General features: G+C 45.5%; 1 long non-coding RNA gene across 1 annotated transcript in view; it reads right to left on the reverse strand.

The window, feature by feature from the left end:
• Window positions 1-14,701: 14,701 nt before the first annotated feature.
• The window catches only part of LOC122919545, a 42,581-nt gene continuing 35,169 nt past the window's right edge, over window positions 14,702-22,113 (reverse strand). Inside the window, exon 3 of the long non-coding RNA XR_006386798.1 lies at window positions 14,702-15,391. This is a non-coding gene — a long non-coding RNA (uncharacterized LOC122919545). The remainder of the gene's footprint in view (window positions 15,392-22,113) is intronic.

Here is a 22,113-nt window from a genome sequence, read left to right on the forward strand (position 1 = left end):
CAGAGAATGAGGCTTCACGTCAGCCACCACTGCAACAGTCCATTGGCATATATTTAGGCCCAGCACACACACAGGCAGAGGAGAGAGGTCCCGTAACAGAGAATCTGTCTTCATGTCAGCAGAGAATTAGTCTGCATGTCATAGCAGAGAATCAGGCTTCACGTCACCCACCACTGCAACAGTCCATTGGCATATATTTAGGCCCAGCACCCAGGCAGAGGAGGGAGGTCCCGTAACAGAGAATCTGTCTTCATGTCAGCAGAGAATTAGTCTGCATGTCATAGCAGAGAATGAGGCTTCACGTCAGCCACCACTGCAACAGTCCATTGGCATATATTTAGGCCCAGCACACACACAGGCAGAGGAGAGAGGTCCCGTAACAGAGAATCTGTCTTCATGTCAGCAGAGAATTAGTCTGCATGTCATAGCAGAGAATGAGGCTTCACGTCAGCCACCACTGCAACAGTCCATTGGCATATATTTAGGCCCAGCACACACACAGGCAGAGGAGAGAGGTCCCGTAACAGACAATCTGGCTTCATGTCAGCAGAGAATTAGTCTGCATGTCATAGCAGAGAATGAGGCTTCACGTCACCCACCACTGCAACAGTCCATTGGCATATATTTAGGCCCAGCACCCAGGCAGAGGAGGGAGGTCCCGTAACAGAGAATCTGTCTTCATGTCAGCAGAGAATTAGTCTGCATGTCATAGCAGAGAATGAGGCTTCACGTCAGCCACCACTGCAACAGTCCATTGGCATATATTTAGGCCCAGCACACACACAGGCAGAGGAGAGAGGTCCCGTAACAGAGGATCTGGCTTCATGTCAGCAGAGAATCAGTCTGCATGTCATAGCAGAGAATCAGGCTTCACGTCAGCCACCACTGCAACAGTCCATTGGCATATATTTAGGCCTAGCACACAGGCAGAGGAGAGAGGTCCCGTAACAGACAATCTGGCTTCATGTCAGCAGAGAATCAGTCTGCATGTCATAGCAGAGAATCAGGCTTCACGTCAGCCACCACTGCAACAGTCCATTGTCATAAATTTAGGCCCAGCACCCAGGCAGAGGAGGGAGGTCCCGTAACAGACAATCTGGCTTCATGTCAGCAGAGAATTAGTCTGCATGTCATAGCAGAGAATCAGGCTTCATGTCAGCCACCACTGCAACAGTCCATTGGCATATATTTAGGCCTAGCACACAGGCAGAGGAGAGGTTCATTCAACTTTGGGTAGCATCGCAATATAATGGTAAAATGAAAATAAAAATAGGATTGAATGAGGAAGTGCCCTGGAGTCCAATAATATATGGTTATGGGGAGGTAGTTAATGTCTAATCTGGACAAGGGACGGACAGGTCCTGTGGGATCCATGCCTGGTTCATTTTTATGAACGTCAGCTTGTCCACATTGGCTGTAGACAGGCGGCTGCGTTTGTCTGTAATGACGCCCCCTGCCGTGCTGAATACACGTTCAGACAAAACGCTGGCTGCCGGGCAGGCCAGCACCTCCAAGGCATAAAAGGCTAGCTCTGGCCACGTGGACAATTTAGAGACCCAGAAGTTGAATGGGGCCGAACCATCAGTCAGTACGTGGAGGGGTGTGCACACGTACTGTTCCACCATGTTAGTGAAATGTTGCCTCCTGCTAACACGTTGCGTATCAGGTGGTGGTGCAGTTAGCTGTGGCGTGTTGACAAAAGTTTTCCACATCTCTGCCATGCTAACCCTGCCCTCAGAGGAGCTGGCCGTGACACAGCTGCCTTGGCGACCTCTTGCTCCTCCTCTGCCTTGGCCTTGGGCTTCCACTTGTTCCCCTGTGACATTTGGGAATGCTCTCAGTAGCGCGTCTACCAACGTGCGCTTGTACTCGCGCATCTTCCTATCACGCTCCAGTGCAGGAAGTAAGGTGGGCACATTGTCTTTGTAGCGTGGATCCAGCAGGGTGGCAACCCAGTAGTCCGCACAGGTTAAAATGTGGGCAACTCTGCTGTCGTTGCGCAGGCACTGCAGCATGTAGTCGCTCATGTGTGCCAGGCTGCCCAGGGATAAGGACAAGCTGTCCTCTGTGGGAGGCGTATCGTCATCGTCCTGCCTTTCCCCCCAGCCACGCACCAGTGATGGACCCGAGCTGCGTTGGGTGCCACCCCGCTGTGACCATGCTTCATCCTCATCCTCCTCCACCTCCTCCTCATCCTCGTCCTCCTCGTCCTCCAGTAGTGGGCCCTGGCTGGCCACATTTGTACCTGGCCTCTGCTGTTGCCAAAAACCTCCCTCTGAGTCACTTCGAAGAGACTGGCCTGAAAGTGCTAAAAATGACCCCTCTTCCTCCTCCTCCTCCTCCTCCTCCTGGGCCACCTCCTCTTCCATCATCGCCCTAAGTGTTTTCTCAAGGAGACATAGAAGTGGTATTGTAACGCTGATAACGGTGTCATCGCCACTGGCCATGTTGGTGGAGTACTCGAAACAGCGCAACAGGGCACACAGGTCTCGCATGGAGGCCCAGTCATTGGTGGTGAAGTGGTGCTGTTCTGTAGTGCGACTGACCCGTGCGTGCTGCAGCTGAAACTCCACTATGGCCTGCTGCTGCTCGCACAGTCTGTCCAGCATGTGCAAGGTGGAGTTCCACCTGGTGGGCACGTCGCATATGAGGCGGTGAGCGGGAAGGCCGAAGTTACGCTGTAGCGCAGACAGGCGAGCAGCAGCAGGATGTGAACGCCGGAAGCGCGAACAGACGGCCCGCACTTTATGCAGCAGCTCTGACATGTCGGGGTAGTTGTGAATGAACTTCTGCACCACCAAATTCAGCACATGCGCCAAGCAAGGGATGTGCGTCAAATTGGCTAGTCCCAGAGCTGCAACGAGATTTCGCCCATTATCACACACCACCAGGCCGGGCTTGAGGCTCACCGGCAGCAACCACTCGTCGGTCTGTTGTTCTATACCCCGCCACAACTCCTGTGCGGTGTGGGGCCTGTCCCCCAAACATATGAGTTTCAGAATGGCCTGCTGACGTTTACCCCGGGCTGTGCTGAAGTTGGTGGTGAAGGTGTGTGGCTGACTGGATGAGCAGGTGGAAGAAGAGGAGGAGGAAGCCGAGAAGGAGGAGGTGGCAACAGGAGGCAAAGAATGTTGCCCTGCGATCCTTGGCGGCGGAAGGACGTGCGCCAAACAGCTCTCCGCCTGGGGCCCAGCTGCCACTACATTTACCCAGTGTGCAGTTAGGGAGATATAGCGTCCCTGGCCGTGCTTACTGGTCCACGTATCTGTGGTTAGGTGGACCTTGCCACAGATGGCGTTGCGCAGTGCACACTTGATTTTATCGGATACTTGGTTGTGCAGGGAAGGCACGGCTCTCTTGGAGAAGTAGTGCCGGCTGGGAACAACATACTGTGGGACAGCAAGCGACATGAGCTGTTTGAAGCTGTCTGTGTCCACCAGCCTAAATGACAGCATTTCATAGGCCAGTAGTTTAGAAATGCTGGCATTCAGGGCCAGGGATCGAGGGTGGCTAGGTGGGAATTTACGCTTTCTATCAAATGTTTGTGAGATGGAGAGCTGAACGCTGGCGTGTGACATGGTTGAGACGCTTGGTGACGGAGGTGGTGGTGGTGGTGTTGGTGGTACATCCCCTGTTTGCTGGGCGGCAGGTGCCAACGTTCCTCCAGAGGCGGAGGAAGAGGCCGAGGCGGCAGCAGCAGAATAGGCCGAGGCGGCAGCAGCAGAAGAGGTAGCAGGGGGAGCCTGAGTGACTTCCTTGGTTTTAAGGTGTTTACTCCACTGCAGTTCATGCTTTGCATGCAGGTGCCTGGTCATGCAGGTTGTGCTCAGGTTCAGAACGTTAATGCCTCGCTTCAGGCTCTGATGGCACAGCGTGCAAACCACTCGGGTCTTGTCGTCAGCACATTGTTTGAAGAAGTGCCATGCCAGGGAACTCCTTGAAGCTGCCTTTGGGGTGCTCGGTCCCAGATGGCGGCGGTCAGTAGCAGGCGGAGTCTCTTGGCGGCGGGTGTTCTGCTTTTGCCCACTGCTCCCTCTTTTGCTACGCTGTTGGCTCGGTCTCACCACTGCCTCTTCCTCCGAACTGTGAAAGTCAGTGGCACGACCTTCATTCCATGTGGGGTCTAGGACCTCATCGTCCCCTGCATCGTCTTCCACCCAGTCTTGATCCCTGACCTCCTGTTCAGTCTGCACACTGCAGAAAGACGCAGCAGTTGGCACCTGTGTTTCGTCATCATCAGAGACATGCTGAGGTGGTATTCCCATGTCCTCATCATCAGGAAACATAAGTGGTTGTGCGTCAGTGCATTCTATGTCTTTCACCGCTGGGGAAGGGCTAGGTGGATGCCCTTGGGAAACCCTGCCAGCGGAGTCTTCAAACAGCATAAGAGACTGCTGCATAACTTGAGGCTGAGACAGTTTCCCTGGTATGCATGGGGGTGATGTGACAGACTGATGGGGTTGGTTTTCAGGCGCCATCTGTGCGCTTTCTGCAGAAGACTGGGTGGGAGATAATGTGAACGTGCTGGATCCACTGTCGGCCACCCAATTGACTAATGCCTGTACCTGCTCAGGCCTTACCATCCTTAGAACGGCATTGGGCCCCACCATATATCGCTGTAAATTCTGGCGGCTACTGGGACCTGAGGTAGTTGGTACACTAGGACGTGTGGATGTGGCAGAACGGCCACGTCCTCTCCCAGCACCAGAGGGTCCACTAACACCACCACGACCATGTCCACGTCCGCGTCCCTTACTAGATGTTTTTCTCATTGTTATGGTTCACCACAACAACAAATATATTATTTGGCCCAATGTATTGTATTCAAATTCAGCGGGATATAAATTTGAGGCCTAGTATTTAGGCGCTGGGTGACCGGTATGGATTTAGTGACAGAATTAGACTTGGAAATGCACAGAAGCGTGTGTGTGAAGTTATTCTGAATGACCCTATGTGCACCTTCAATATGATCTACCCTTTTAGGGATAGATTTCAAATAGCTCTGATATAGCAGAAACGACTAAATTATGAAATTGCTAAATTGGGAATTGTATTTCAACCCAGAACAAAAAATGTGCTTTGACGGACACTAAATAACTTTCCCAGCCACAACAGGACAGCGGTAACGAGAGATTTAGCGGGATATAAATTTGAGGCCTAGTATTTAGGCGCTGGGTGACAGGTATGGGTTTAGTGACAGAATTAGATTTGGAAATGCACAGTAGCGGGTGTGTGAAGTTATTCTGAATGACCCTATGTGCACCTTGAATATTATATACCCTTTTAGGGATAGATTTCAAATAGCTCTGATATAGCAGAAACCACTAAATTATGAAATTGCTAAATTGGGAATTGTATTTCAACCCAGAACAAGAAATGTGCTTGAACGGACACTAAATAACTCGCCCAGCTACAGCACTAGGGACAGATTTAGCTGGATATAAATTTGAGGCCTAGTATTTAGGCGCTGGGTGACCGGTATGGATTTAGTGACAGAATTAGACTTGGAAATGCACAGTAAGCGGTGTGTGTGAAGTTATTCTGAATGACCCTATGTGCACCTTGAATATTATATACCCTTTTAGGGATAGATTTCAAATAGCTCTGATATAGCAGAAACCACTAAATTATGAAATTGCTAAATTGGGAATTGTATTTCAACCCAGAACAAGAAATGTGCTTGAACGGACACTAAATAACTCGCCCAGCTACAGCACTAGGGACAGATTTAGCTGGATATAAATTTGAGGCCTAGTATTTAGGCGCTGGGTGACAGGTATGGGTTTAGTGACAGAATTAGACTTGGAAATACACAGTAAGCGGTGTGTGTGAAGTTATTCTGAATGACCCTATGTGCACCTTGAATATTATATACCCTTTTAGGGATAGATTTCAAATAGCTCTGATATAGCAGAAACCACTAAATTATGAAATTGCTAAATTGGGAATTGTATTTCAACCCAGAACAAGAAATGTGCTTGAACGGACACTAAATAACTCGCCCAGCTACAGCACTAAGGACAGATTTAGCGGGATATAAATTTGAGGCCTAGTATTTAGGCGCTGGGTGACAGGTATGGGTTTAGTGCCAGAATTAGACTTGGAAATACACAGTAGCGGGTGTGTGTGAAGTTATTCTGAATGACCCAATGTGCACCTTGAATATTATATACCCTTTTAGGGATAGATTTCAAATAGCTCTGATATAGCAGAAACCACTAAATTATGAAATTGCTAAATTGGGAATTGTATTTCAACCCAGAACAAGAAATGTGCTTGAACGGACACTAAATAACTCGCCCAGCTACAGCACTAAGGACAGATTTAGCGGGATATAAATTTGAGGCCTAGTATTTAGGCGCTGGGTGACAGGTATGGGTTTAGTGCCAGAATTAGACTTGGAAATACACAGTAGCGGGTGTGTGTGAAGTTATTCTGAATGACCCAATGTGCACCTTGAATATTATATACCCTTTTAGGGATAGATTTCAAATAGCTCTGATATAGCAGAAACCACTAAATTATGAAATTGCTAAATTGGGAATTGTATTTCAACCCAGAACAAGAAATGTGCTTGAACGGACACTAAATAACTCGCCCAGCTACAGCACTAAGGACAGATTTAGCGGGATATAAATTTGAGGCCTAGTATTTAGGCGCTGGGTGACAGGTATGGGTTTAGTGCCAGAATTAGACTTGGAAATACACAGTAGCGGGTGTGTGTGAAGTTATTCTGAATGACCCAATGTGCACCTTGAATATTATATACCCTTTTAGGGATAGATTTCAAATAGCTCTGATATAGCAGAAACCACTAAATTATGAAATTGCTAAATTGGGAATTGTATTTCAACCCAGAACAAGAAATGTGCTTGAACGGACACTAAATAACTCGCCCAGCTACAGCACTAAGGACAGATTTAGCGGGATATAAATTTGAGGCCTAGTATTTAGGCGCTGGGTGACAGGTATGGGTTTAGTGCCAGAATTAGACTTGGAAATACACAGTAGCGGGTGTGTGTGAAGTTATTCTGAATGACCCAATGTGCACCTTGAATATTATATACCCTTTTAGGGATAGATTTCAAATAGCTCTGATATAGCAGAAACCACTAAATTATGAAATTGCTAAATTGGGAATTGTATTTCAACCCAGAACAAGAAATGTGCTTGAACGGACACTAAATAACTCGCCCAGCTACAGCACTAAGGACAGATTTAGCGGGATATAAATTTGAGGCCTAGTATTTAGGCGCTGGGTGACAGGTATGGGTTTAGTGCCAGAATTAGACTTGGAAATACACAGTAGCGGGTGTGTGTGAAGTTATTCTGAATGACCCAATGTGCACCTTGAATATTATATACCCTTTTAGGGATAGATTTCAAATAGCTCTGATATAGCAGAAACCACTAAATTATGAAATTGCTAAATTGGGAATTGTATTTCAACCCAGAACAAGAAATGTGCTTGAACGGACACTAAATAACTCGCCCAGCTACAGCACTAAGGACAGATTTAGCGGGATATAAATTTGAGGCCTAGTATTTAGGCGCTGGGTGACAGGTATGGGTTTAGTGCCAGAATTAGACTTGGAAATACACAGTAGCGGGTGTGTGTGAAGTTATTCTGAATGACCCAATGTGCACCTTGAATATTATATACCCTTTTAGGGATAGATTTCAAATAGCTCTGATATAGCAGAAACCACTAAATTATGAAATTGCTAAATTGGGAATTGTATTTCAACCCAGAACAAGAAATGTGCTTGAACGGACACTAAATAACTCGCCCAGCTACAGCACTAAGGACAGATTTAGCGGGATATAAATTTGAGGCCTAGTATTTAGGCGCTGGGTGACAGGTATGGGTTTAGTGCCAGAATTAGACTTGGAAATACACAGTAGCGGGTGTGTGTGAAGTTATTCTGAATGACCCAATGTGCACCTTGAATATTATATACCCTTTTAGGGATAGATTTCAAATAGCTCTGATATAGCAGAAACCACTAAATTATGAAATTGCTAAATTGGGAATTGTATTTCAACCCAGAACAAGAAATGTGCTTGAACGGACACTAAATAACTCGCCCAGCTACAGCACTAAGGACAGATTTAGCGGGATATAAATTTGAGGCCTAGTATTTAGGCGCTGGGTGACAGGTATGGGTTTAGTGCCAGAATTAGACTTGGAAATACACAGTAGCGGGTGTGTGTGAAGTTATTCTGAATGACCCAATGTGCACCTTGAATATTATATACCCTTTTAGGGATAGATTTCAAATAGCTCTGATATAGCAGAAACCACTAAATTATGAAATTGCTAAATTGGGAATTGTATTTCAACCCAGAACAAGAAATGTGCTTGAACGGACACTAAATAACTCGCCCAGCTACAGCACTAGGGACAGATTTAGCTGGATATAAATTTGAGGCCTAGTATTTAGGCGCTGCGTGACAGGTATGGGTTTAGTGACAGAATTAGACTTGGAAATACACAGTAGCGGGTGTGTGTGAAGTTATTCTGAATGACCCAATGTGCACCTTGAATATTATATACCCTTTTAGGGATAGATTTCAAATAGCTCTGATATAGCAGAAACCACTAAATTATGAAATTGCTAAATTGGGAATTGTATTTCAACCCAGAACAAGAAATGTGCTTGAACGGACACTAAATAACTCGCCCAGCTACAGCACTAGGGACAGATTTAGCTGGATATAAATTTGAGGCCTAGTATTTAGGCGCTGGGTGACCGGTATGGATTTAGTGACAGAATTAGACTGGGATATGGCCAAAAAATAAACAGACTATTGCTGGTTAAATGCACTTGGTGTGACAGCTTCACCCTGATGTAGGCTTTAGCCAAAAAACAACCACACCATTGAGGGTTAAATGCACTTGGTGACAGGCGCAGCTTGCCCCTGATTTAGTATATGGCCAAAAAATGAACAGACTATTGCTGGTTAAATGCACTTGGTGTGACAGCTTCACCCTGATGTAGGCTTTAGCCAAAAAACAACCACACCATTGAGGGTTAAATGCACTTGGTGACAGGCGCAGCTTGCCCCTGATTTTGTATATGGCCAAAAAATGAACAGACTATTGCTGGTTAAATGCACTTGGTGTGACAGCTTCACCCTGATGTAGGCTTTAGCCAAAAAACAACCACACCATTGAGGGTTAAATGCACTTGGTCGCAGCTTGTGCTGGCGCACCACAAGACACAAAATGGCCGCCGATCACCCCAGAAAAATGTGACTGACAAACGGTCTGTGCAGCCTAAAAACAGTGAGCAATTGAGGATCAGCAGCTCAATGATCCACAGCTGCAGATCGATCAGTTAATCAAGTCCTTTGGAGGAGTTAATCTGCCTAATCTCGCCCTACTGTCGCAGCCGCAACCTCTCCCTACGCTAATCAGAGCAGAGTGACGGGCGGCGCTATGTGACTCCAGCTTAAATAGAGGCTGGGTCACATGGTGCTCTGGCCAATCACAGCCATGCCAATAGTAGGCATGGCTGTGATGGCCTCTTGGGGCAAGTAGTATGACGCTTGTTGATTGGCTGCTTTGCAGCCTTTCAAAAAGCGCCAAGAAAGCGTCACAAAAGCGCGAAGAAAGCGACGAACACCGAACCCGAACCCGGACTTTTACGAAAATGTCCGGGTTCGGGTCCGTGTCACGGACACCCCAAAATTCGGTACGAACCCGAACTATACAGTTCGAGTTCGCTCATCCCTAACTGTAAGCTATATCCTCACTGTATTGTCGAGTATTCACATAGCAGAATCCAGAATCGTCTTGAAAAGCATTGGTTTTCTGGAGTCTTTCAGCTGCTATTTATTTATTATTTGTTTATTTTATGCACTTATATAGCTCCTTCTAGGTGTTGATCTTCTAGGTTTAGGCTTGGGTCTTCTTCTAGGTGTACAGTACAGTTGGTGTCTTCTTCTAGGTGTAGCTTGGATCTTCTAGAAGTAGGATGGGATTTTCTTCTAGGTGTAGGTTGGTTTCTTCATTTAGGTGTTCACAACACATTGACAGTTCTTGACAACCCCATTCTAGGCTCATAGACTTAGACAATAATCTGAAAAACACAAGTACAGTATTTTTTTTTAGAAAATCCTTTATGAAAGGAAAAGGATTCTTTACGGTAAGAGCAGTGAGACTATGGAACTCTCTGCCTGAGGAGGTGGTGATGGTGAGTACAATAAAGGAATTCAAGAGGGGGCTGGATGTATTTCTGGAGTGTAATAATATTACAGGCTATAGCTACTAGAGAGGGGTCGTTGATCCAGGGAATTATTCTGATTGCCTGATTGGAGTCGGGAAGGAATTTTTTATTCCCCTAAAGTGGGGAAAATTGGCTTCTACCTCACAGTTTTTTTTTGCCTTCCTCTGCATCAACTTGTAGGATAACAGGCCGACCTGGATGGACAAATGTCTTTTTTTCGGCCTTATGTACTATGTTACTATCTGTAGGATCCGTGACTTGTAGAGAAAGGACTCAGTAGTAACAAAAGCTGTATAAAGGGCAGAGAATTCCTGGATTATATCATCGCCCTCCTACTTTGCAGATAGATATGCAGTAAATATCACACTTCCTTAACTCTATATGGGAGCTCCCCTCTCACAGGTAAGATGAGCTATTCCTACTATCGTGTGGAGGGCTGTCTGCTGAATGTGAAGGTCATACACAAGGCTGCCCATCCAGGGTGTAATTATCTATGTCTTTAGATCTTGGTTTTGGCTTTGATTTTAACATTATATTAGGGAAGTGTTTCCATGTGTGAAGCATTGTTCTGCGTGACCTGTCATTGTAACTGTCACAAACTTACCTGTCCGGGTTCCAGCACTGCAGTCTCTGGCTTCGGCACGGCTGCAACGGTGACGCGTCTCTCTCCACACCATACTCACGCTCGAGAAGATCAGCTGTGGGTTAAATGACAGCCCAGGTCACCAGTCAGGTTTATAGCTTAAAGGGTTTCTGTCACCCCAATTTTCGCTATTAAATAGGCTGACATTATAGATGTAAAAATGTCACCTGAATTTAACTCTGCATTTCTTTTAAGTATGCCCCCGTTTTCGTGTAATTTAACTTTTATTATATGCAAATGAGCCTCTAGAACAGCAGTCAGCAACCTTCGGCACTCCAGATGTGTTGAAACTACGACTCCCAGCATGCTCCATTCACTTTTATGGGAGTTCTGAAAATAGCTAAGCAAGTGTGCATGCTGGGAGTCGTAGTTTTACCACAGCTGGACTGCCGAAGGTTGCTGATCCCTGCTCTGGAAGCACCTGCTCCTAGAGGATCCATTCGCCCAACTCAATTCCACGCCCTTCTGTCTTGATTGACAGGGCCAGGCCAGCGTTGGTTCTCCTGCTGGCCCCGTCTGCCATCTAAATCTCACGCCTGCACCATCCCATTCAGTATTCGGCGCAGGCGCAGTGAGAAAGCCGGCTGCCGGCTTCCACAGAAGTCACTCTTATCATCCTCTACACTGTCACTTGCAAGTTGCAAGTAAAGAAATTAAATCCCGACTCCTGTCGTAGTGATGAGCGGCAGGGGCAATATTCGAATTTGCGATATTTCGTGAATTTGTGGGTGAATATTCATCATAAATTCGCTAAGTCGAGAATTTGCTATTATTTTCTCGATTGTAAAAATCGGCAATGTAATATGCGTGTATTGTGCATGCGGAATAGAGGCGTAGACAAGTTTTGCTACAGTTTACAAACTGCTGGAAGTTTCCTGAGACTAGAGAAAATGGTTTGCAGCATTTTTCGCGAATGTGAGAAAGAACTCCTGATTACGGTAAGTAATTTTACATTACAGCACTGTTTTTGATTACATTTCGCATGTCTGGCAGAATAATAGTTTTATAGAGTGTTTCAATATATTTGCGATTGTGAATAATGCGCATATTTTTGCACAATACATAAAACTTCCCATTTTATCAGGTCTGAGTAGTTATTACTGATTGGTGCACTAAGTATTGTAGTGACATCACAGCACTAGGTCTGTAGCATGTATGTATGGACAGCAGAGAAATATCTCTCACATGCACATTGTACATCCATTTTCCTGCCACACACTATATACCACACACAGTCTATAGATTAGAGTTTGTGTCCTGTTGATCAGGAGAAGGGTGCACCACGGGGAGGCGAACCAGCTGTACACCCCATACCGTACCGTCACTTCACTAGACAGGTACATCTCTGCTTAGCCGGCCAATATCCGATTGCTCAGACCCCACACACATACAATTGCAATCCAATCCGATCTTATAACAGTAACATTTAATGTAATATTTCCCCTTCAAAGACTTAAATACTTTTTGCTGTGTTGTTGAGGACATTATTTTCATCACTTGTAGTTAAAAAATTTGGGATGATATGCTTTCATCTTTATCCTGCAGGGCATGTTGGAGCGGGGCTATGAGAGGACCCGGGTCCAGGAGGAAAAGCAGAGGATTGTGAGGGAGATAAGGAAGGAGCTAAGGAGGGAGTGTAACAGAAGGCACAGTGCGATGGCCACAATCAAGCACTGGTCCGATCTTAAGAGGAGGCACATCGCGTGGATCACAGAGATCCGGGACAGAAAATGCCCAGGTACAATGCTTACATTACTTTTGTAGCTCTCGCCAACATTCTGTAATGTATATATACAGTTATGCAAATAAGTATTTCACCCCTTTACAAATGATTACTTAGTACCTGGTGTGACACGTAGCAAACACATAACCTACATCATACATCTCTACCTCGCCCTGAGTATATATATATATATTTATACACACAGCGAGGTACAGATGTATGATGTAGGTTACGTGTTTGCTACGTGTCACACCAGGTACTAAGTAATCATTTATTGTGATTGTGAATAGCCCCATAGACTTTCATTGGTGCTAAAAATGGCCATGTGACGCCTGTTACCTAGACGGCCGTCACACGGCCATTATTCACTGTCGTGTGCATGAGGCCTAGGACAGTGACAGAAAAACGGACAGAAACTAACTTACTAAACACTAGTAATTCTTAAAATAGCACACTTAACACAAACCCTAACTCCCTACACTGGAACCAGCTACACTATATCACTATCTAACCTACACTGACTATCTCCCACTAACTATCTGTATTATATATAAGCTAACTATTGGTTGCTAGGGATGTTGCTAAGATTTGACGAAGACACTGCTGCCTTCTCCTTGGCCCACAAGTTAGAAGCAGGGAGGGATTATGTGTCTTTGAGGACACAGGATCCCAATTCTTATGGGGGACCCAGCGGTCCCCACTGATCAGATACTTATCCCCTATCCTGTAGTTAGAGGATAAAAAAAATAAGCTGAGTTATCAAAACCAAGAAAGGCCATCACTATCTAATCAGCGGGGGTCTGACACCCTGCACCCCCTTCCAGTGGACTATGAAGATTCATAAAGAGGCTCAGACACACCACTACTTAATATACACAGACTTCTTTATTAACTGCATAATATCAAATGAACAGTAGATGTTCTCATTAGAAGTCAGGGCACTGGTCTTTATGTGGCCCTGTTGATGATGGGCCTTTAACTCATGAAGAGTCGGGCCTTCAGCACTCAGGAGAGGAAAAACTCACAGTGGAGAAAACCTCTAGGGAACCATGGCTGAAGTACTGCCCTTCCCCTAGGCAGTTGAGGAAAACGATGGCATGTGACAAGGACGGTAGACTTTTCCTTGAATCAATGGTGAATGTCAAGTGTACTGAATTCTGCAGAGATAAAGCCTGAAATCTGCCTTTTGATGCATCAGAAAACTCACTTTTTCTGTGAATACATCTGACTGCGGAAAGTCCAGTGAATGACAAGTCCAGTGGTGAATGCAGAGACCGAGCCCGGAATCTGCCTCTTAATGCAGCAGGAAACTCACTTCTTTGGTGAATAAATCTATCTGTGGAAAGTCCGGTGAATGTCAATGTGACAAACTGCCATTTGCCACTGGGCATTGTAGAAAACTTATGGCTAGCCTCCTGCCCTACGACTATGGCCCCGGGACATATTACCCTTCAAGAACCGTGTAACAGAACTATGCCGCATGTCTGGACTGTTAATAGGACCAAACGTGGTCAGCGGTGTATACTAAAGATTCTGTGGAACTAAAATCGGATGCGCAAATACACGAACGCCTCTGACCCTTACCTTCTTCCATACTGAACTTTCAGCTCCAGAGACTAAGTCCCGTTCGAAGATGGGACTTAGTCGTTTTTCTGCATAAAATTGACCGACCGCACAGCCCAAATCTATGGAACTGTTTTGGGCAGGAAATTGTGCTTGCGATCGGTCATAAAGGACTTTTACTTAACTTTTGATCCGCTGGAGGGATTTGTGTGATTTTTGGAAGTGTTTATGTTTGATGTATGCTGAGTTTAAATATGTAATTTTTATGGAGATGGAATGTATGGTTTTAAAGTTACAGTGTATGTTTAAAAACTGTATTTTTACTGTCTGTGATGATTATGTTAATCCATAATTATATCACAGACAGAAGGGAGGATTTTGTGTGTTTGGGTGGTGATTCCTGTCCTGTTGTTCCCACATGTGTATTGGTGATTTCCCTTTGTCCTGAGAGATAATTGAATTGCGCTTCGGGTGTCTCCAGGACAGAGAGGAGGAAACCATGATACATTGTGTTGTGTCTGTGTGTCCTGGGTGCTGCGTGTCTGTCCTGTGTCGCAGTCCCCCTTCTGGTCCCCTGGGGGCGTGGCCACCAGATGGGGACCTGCATAAATACGGGCGGGTAGCCCTCAATAAAGGTGAGTTCTTCTTGATCCCTCAAAACGTAGACTTGTCTCGTTATTGGAGGGAATTGCTGTATCACGCTGGGGATTGCTATGCTCTGCATATTCCCTGGAGCTTTAATCTCTTTCTTCGTGTCCCGGATACCCTCTCCTGGAGGAGAGATCTTTCCCACACGGTCCTCAATGCTGGAGGGTCATTCAGGGTGGAAGGAAGACGGCGCGGCTCCAGTTAAGCTGCGGCGGTTGTGGAGACTGCAGTGGTTATGGTGTCCAGTGCGGTGCTTGTGGTCCTCGGCGCAAGCTAGGAAGCGTCTATTAACGGAAGGGGATCCGTTACAGTCAATTCCAGTGGTTTTTACAGAGACCAAGCCTGGAATCTGCCTTTGATGCAGCAGGAAACTCACTTCTCAAGTAAATACGTCTGACTGCAGAAAGTCCAGTGGGTGAGTGCAGAGACCGAGCCCGCAAATCTGCCTCTTGCTGAAGTGCAGGTCATCTGTTCCAGACACAGTGGCCACCATGTTGTTGACTTGTGGTAGAGTCATCACCTCCAGCTGTAGCCTATATTCATTGCAGGGACACAGTGAGACCCCCGCTCTGGTCCAGTCATCTGCAGATACAAAAAATATAACTAATTATGACTGAACATGGAGCAGCGGAAAATTACATAATTAACACACGATTTACTCCCGGTCACTGTGGGTCATTGTAATCCCTTTAATTGTATTAAACTTGGGTCCATGTTTCTAACAGCGATACCAACGCTTATCATTGTCATTGACTGTTAGAGCTGTCATTCTTGTTCTGAGACCCACTGCTGTATCAAACATACACAGGATACACCTTAGAATTGTAAAAGCTGAAAATGGTAGATTAAGATTTCAATTTCATCTCTTGCAGGCATTTTCCCTGCCAAAAGTCAAATTAAAAAGAAAGTCTATTTGAATTTTCATTTTAAGGTTGTACTAACATTCAGATTCTTTTAAATGAGCGGTAGTGGGCATGGTGCAGCAAGCAAAATGTTATTTAATTCCTGGCTGACCAGACAGTGACTCTGTATGTCCACTAGAGGGCGCTGTGCTTCTCCACATGTCCAACAGCTAACACAGGATCAAGTTTATCATTCCAATAGATGGCGTTGTGACAGTTAAATCTTAATATTGTGCCGAATGCATACCCCCTAGATGCCGTGGTGCCTGCCATACTTGAGTGAGGACGTGGTGGACGTTGCTCCAGAAAAGTGCCAAGAAGTTTAAAAAGTCGCAAATTATGGTACCCATGTGTAATCGGTGACTTTTTTACATCAGTATAGTGGAATAAATAATAAATAAATGTCCTTTCAGAAACGCGGAGCATCCTTGGCATCACTGCACTGATTGCTGGGAGAGTTCAGACTCCCATGATCAGTATTGATGGCCTACAATAGCACTCAGCAACCTGTGGCCAGGAACGCAGCTTTAGCGTAGCTATGTCCTATTCTTGTCCGTGTTGCAACAAGGACAGACATTGTTATAATGGATTTGCAAAAAACAAATGGATGCAATACGGATGTCACACAGACGTCATCCGTATTTTTTGTGGATCTGTGTTTTGCAGACCATAAAATACATACCGAATTTTTCCTTTATAAGACACACCTGATGATAAGACACACCTAGGTTTTTAAGGAGGAAAATAAGAAAGAAAAAAATTGAACCAAAAGTTGTGCTTTTGGTACGTTTTGAACTAATGGTGGTCTGTGGATGACACTATTATGGGGGATCTGTGAATGACACTATTATGGGGATCTGTGGATGACACTATTATGGGGGATCTGTTGATGACACACTGTTATGGGGCCATCTGTGAATGATACACTGTTATGGGGAATCTGTGGCTGACGCACTGTTATGGGGACCTGTGGATGACACTTTTATGGGGGCATCTGTGTATGACGCACTGTTATGGGGGATCTGTGGATGACACTGTTATGGGGATCTGTGGATGACACACTGATATGGGGGGAGCTGTGAATGACACTGTTATGGGGGATCTGTGGATGACACTATTATGCAGGATCTGTGGATGACACTATTATGGGGGATCTGTTGATGACACTGTTATGGAGGGGATCTGTGGCTGACGCACTGTTATGGGGACCTGTGGATGACACTTTTATGGGGGCATCTGTGTATGACGCACTGTTATGGGGACCTGTGGATGACACTTTTATGGGGGCATCTGTGTATGACGCACTGTTATGGGGGATCTGTGGATGACACTGTTATGGGGATCTGTGGATGACACACTGATATGGGGGAGCTGTGAATGACACTGTTATGGGGGATCTGTGGATGACACTATTATGCAGGATCTGTGGATGACACTATTATGGGGGATCTGTTGATGACACTGTTATGGAGGGGATCTGTGGCTGACGCACTGTTATGGGGACCTGTGAATGACACTATTATGGGGATCTGTGGATGACACTATTATGGGGGATCTGTTGATGACACTGTTATGGACGGGATCTGTGGATGAAACACTGTTATGGGGCCATCTGTGAATGATACACTGTTATGGGGGATCTGTGGATGACACACTGATATGGGGGGAGCTGTGGATGACACTGTTATGGGGGATCTGTGGATGACACTGTTATGGGGATCTGTGGATGACACACTGATATGGGGGGAGCTGTGGATGACACTGTTATGGGGGATCTGTGGATGACACATATATAGCATCTTATGCTGGTCCCCTCTGTGTCTTCTCATGTCCCTGTGTAAATAGTGACATCCATTACACCGGGCACCGCTCATAGCAATCTTCATATGTAAAGTCTAGTCATGTATAATCCTCAAGCAGTGGCTCTGCTTTGTTAAACTACGGTAATTGTCTGTAGTAATACTCACTATCAAACTAGGCAGGCCATCAGTGTAACGTCACTCACTCAGTCACGCTCCTGCTCCGCCAGCTTCATTAATGAAGTGGGAGAAGCATGACACAGTGAGTGACATTATGCCTGCTAGTTTGATAGTGAGTACTACTACAGACGATTACCATAGTTTAATAAAGCAGAGCCACTGGTTGACGATTATACATGATTAGACTTAACATATGAAGACTGCTGTGAGCAGTGTACAGTGACTGCACAGGGCCCCACCGCGAGTGCAACAGCAGTTGCCGGCCTCCAGCCCCTCTTCCCACCCCACGTGACAGAGCTCTGATACATCGCAGGCCGCGCTGTGCAGCATAGCGGCCGGCGATGTATCAGTGTCAGCAATGTATAAATGGTGCCATTCACTTTATAATATGCACTTTTAGGGGGAGAAGAGCAACTTATAAAGCGAAAAATACGGTACATTTGTGTGCATGAGCCTTTAGGGTAAGAGCTCATGCACATGACTATATGTATTTTGTGGTCCGCAAAAATCGCCTCTGCAAAAAAATACGGATGACATCCGTGTGCTATCCGCATTTTGCGCAACGGAACAGCTGGCCTCTAATAGAACAGTCCTATCCTTTTCCGTAATGCTGACAATAATAGGACATGCTCTATTTTTTTTTGCAGAACAGACATACTGAAACGGAATGCACACGGAGTAAACTTCCGTTTTTTTTTGCAGGCCAATTTTAATTTTTTTTTCCTATACACCAGTCTTGAGAAATCTCTCTCTGTATTATAATATTTAAAGGGAACCTGTCATCAACTTTATGCTGCCTATACTAACGGCAGGACAAAGTAGAGACAGGAGAATTGATTTTAGCGGTCTGTCATTTAAAAGTTAAAAGTAAAAGAGGCTGCAGAGAACTAACATCATAATTATTACAGACTGGGCCTGGAAAAGAGTCCCGGCCACCTGAGAAGACTCATGGTTATTTATGAATTCCTGCTCTCTCCCCACCTGCTGATGACTGACGGGTTCGGGACCCAAACTTAACCCGAACTTGACCCCGAACCCCATTGAAGTTAATGGGGACCCGAACTTTTGGCCACTAAAATGGCTCTAAAATAGTCCTGGAAAGGGCTAGAGGGCTGCAAAAGGCATCAAAATGCTTAAGAGCATGGAAATTGTTCTACAGACAAATGTGTATAGGGAAATGACTTAAAATAACATAAAATCCAGAAAAAAATCTGGATCTAGGAGGAGGAGATTGAGAAGGCGGTGGATGGGTGGATGGGGCAGTGTAGGTTGACGTGGCGGTGTAGGTGGAAGCGGCGGTGAAGGAGGAATAGGTAGCCAACACTGATTTGTGTTATTTTTTATTTTTAAATTGGGGTATCCCCCAAAATATTGGGACATACAGTACAGACCAGAAGTTTGGACACACCTTCTCATTCAAAGAGTTTTCTTTATTTTTATGACTATGAAAGTTGTAGATTCACACTCAAGGCATCAAAACTATGAATTAACACATGTGGAATTATATACATAACAAAAAAGTGTGAAATAACTGAAAATATGTCATATTCTAGGTTCTTCAAAGTAGCCACCTTTTGCTTTGATTACTGCTTTGCACACTCTTGGCATTCTCTTGATGAGCTTCAAGAGGTAGTCACCTGAAATGGTCTTCCAACAGTCTTGAAGGAGTTCCCAGAGATGCTTAGCACTTGTTGGCCCTTTTGCCTTCACTCTGCGGTCCAGCTCACCCCAAACCATCTCGATTGGGTTCAGGTCCGGTGACTGTGGAGGCCAGGTCATCTGGTGCAGCACCCCATCACTCTCCTTCATGGTCAAATAGCCTTTACACAGCCTGGAGGTGTGTTTGGGGTCATTGTCCTGTTGAAAAATAAATGATGGTCCAACTAAACGCAAACCAGATGGAATAGCATGCCGCTGCAAGATGCTGTGGTAGCCATGCTGGTTCAATTTTGAATAAATCCCCAACAGTGTCACCAGCAAAGCACCCCCACACCATCACACCTCCTCCTCCATGCTTCACGGTGGGAACCAGGCATGTAGAGTCCATCCGTCCAACCAAAGATCTCAAATTTGGACTCATCAGACCAAAGCACAGATTTCCACTGGTCTAATGTCCATTCCTTGTGTTCTTTAGCCCAAACACGTCTCTTCTGCTTGTTGCCTGTCCTTAGCAGTGGTTTCCTAGCAGATATTCTACCTTGAAGGCCTGATTCACACAGTCTCCTCTCTAAGTTGTTCTAGAGATGTGTCTGCTGCTAGAACTCTGTGTGGCATTGACCTGGTCTCTAATCTGAGCTGCTGTTAACCTGCGATTTCTGAGGCTGGTGACTCGGATGAACTTATCCTCTGCAGCAGAGGTGACTCTTGGTCTTCCTTTCCTGGGGCGGTCCGCATGTAAGCCAGTTTCTTTGTAGCGCTTGATGGTTTTTGTGACTGCACTTGGGGACACTTTCAAAGTTTTCCCAATTTTTCAGACTGCCTGACCTTCATTTCTTAAAGTAAAGATGGCCACTCGTTTTTCTTTACTTAGCTGCTTTTTTCTTGCCATAATACAAATTCTAACAGTCTATTCAGTAGGACTATCAGCTGTGTATCCACCTGACTTCACAACCCAACTGATGGTCCCAACCCCATTTATAAGGCAAGAAATCCCACTTATTAAACCTGACAGGGCACACCTGTGAAGTGAAAACCATTTCAGGTGACTACCTCTTGAAGCTCATCAAGAGAATGCCAAGAGTGTGCAAAGCAGTAATCAAAGCAAAAGGTGGCTACTTTGAAGAACCTAGAATATGACATATTTTCAATTGTTTCACACTTTTTTGTTATGTATATAATTCCACATGTGTTAATTCATAGTTTTGATGCCTTCAGTGTGAATCTACAATTTTTATAGTCATGAAAATAAAGAAAACTCTTTGAATGAGAAGATGTGTCCAAACTTTTGGTCTGTACTGTATAACAAAATAAAACAAAGAATAAGTGCACTTGAGTACAAGAATGGATGGTTGAGGCTGGTATAAATGTCTATTCTGCATAAGATATGGACAAGTCCTGTGGGATCCATGCCTGGTTCATTTTAATAAACGTAAGCTTGTCCACATTGGCTGCGGCCTGTGATAATTCTCTCTGCTGTGCTAAACACACGTTCACACTATACACTGGCTGCAGGGCAGGTCAGCACCCCCAAGGCTGACAAAGCTTTTCCACATTTGGGCCATGCTAACCCTGCCTTCTCAGGTGCTGGCGGTGCCCCAGCTGCGTTGGCGACCTCTTCCTCCTCCTCTGCCTTGTGCTTCCACTATGCCCCTGCTGTCAGGTGGGAATGCCATCAGCAGCGTGGCGCATCTTCCGATCAGTAACAGATGTTTTCACTAAATTTAGTTCCCTGTCAGCAATGCAGAGCAGGGGTTCATTCACGGCAAAATGGGGTTCATGTCACCCAGCAATAGAACAGACGATTTTGAGAGAACGAGGCCCATGTCACCCAGGCACAGCAGGGGTTCATTCACGGCAAAAGGGGGTTCATGTCACCCAGCAATAGAACAGAGGATTTTGAGTGATTTAGGACCCTGTCACCCAGGGTCAGCAGGGGTTTGTATACGCCAAAAATTGTAAAATGTCACCCGACAATTGAAAATAAGAATTTTTTCAATTTAGGGAACTAAAGAAGTCCTTGAAAAGGCTAGAGGGATGTAAAAGGCAGTAAAATGTGCTTAAGAGCATGGCAACTGCTATGCAAACAAATGTGGATAGGGAAATAACTTAAAATAAAATAACTAAAAATGACAAATTATTAACCTGCAACTCAGAGAAGGAGGTAGATATGGAGTTGGAGGTTGAGGAGGGGGTGAATGTGGTGTTGTAGGGGGAGGCAGCAATAGAGGAGGAGGAGGCAGCCAACAATGTTTTTTATTATTTTTTATTGGGGTAGGTAGCCCCCAAAATATTAGGACAAAAAAAAAAAAAGAATCATTGCACTTGACTTGAGTACAAGAATGTATGTTTGATGGTGGTATAAATGTCTATTCTGCATAAGGTACAGACAAGTATTATGGGATCCAGGCCTGGTTCATTTTAATGAACGTGAGCTTGTCCACGTTGGCTGTGGACAGGCAGCTGCGTCTGTCTGTAATGACGCCTCCTGCCGTGCTAAATACACGTTCAGAGAGTACACTGGCTGCAGGGCAGGCCAGCACCTCCAAGGCATACAGGTCAAGCTCTGGCCATGTGGACAATTTGGAAGGAATGTGCGTCAAACCGGCTAGTCCCAGAACTGCTACGAGATTTCGCCCATTATCACACACCACCAGGCCGGGCTTGAGGCTCACTGGCAGCAACCACTCGTCGGTCTATTGTTCTATACCCCGCCACAACTCCTGTGCGGTGTGGGGCCTGTCCCCCAAACACATCAGTTTCAGAA

The sequence above is a fragment of the Bufo gargarizans genome, chromosome 9 (assembly GCF_014858855.1).
Source record: "Bufo gargarizans isolate SCDJY-AF-19 chromosome 9, ASM1485885v1, whole genome shotgun sequence".
Taxonomy (NCBI): Eukaryota; Metazoa; Chordata; class Amphibia; order Anura; family Bufonidae; genus Bufo; species Bufo gargarizans.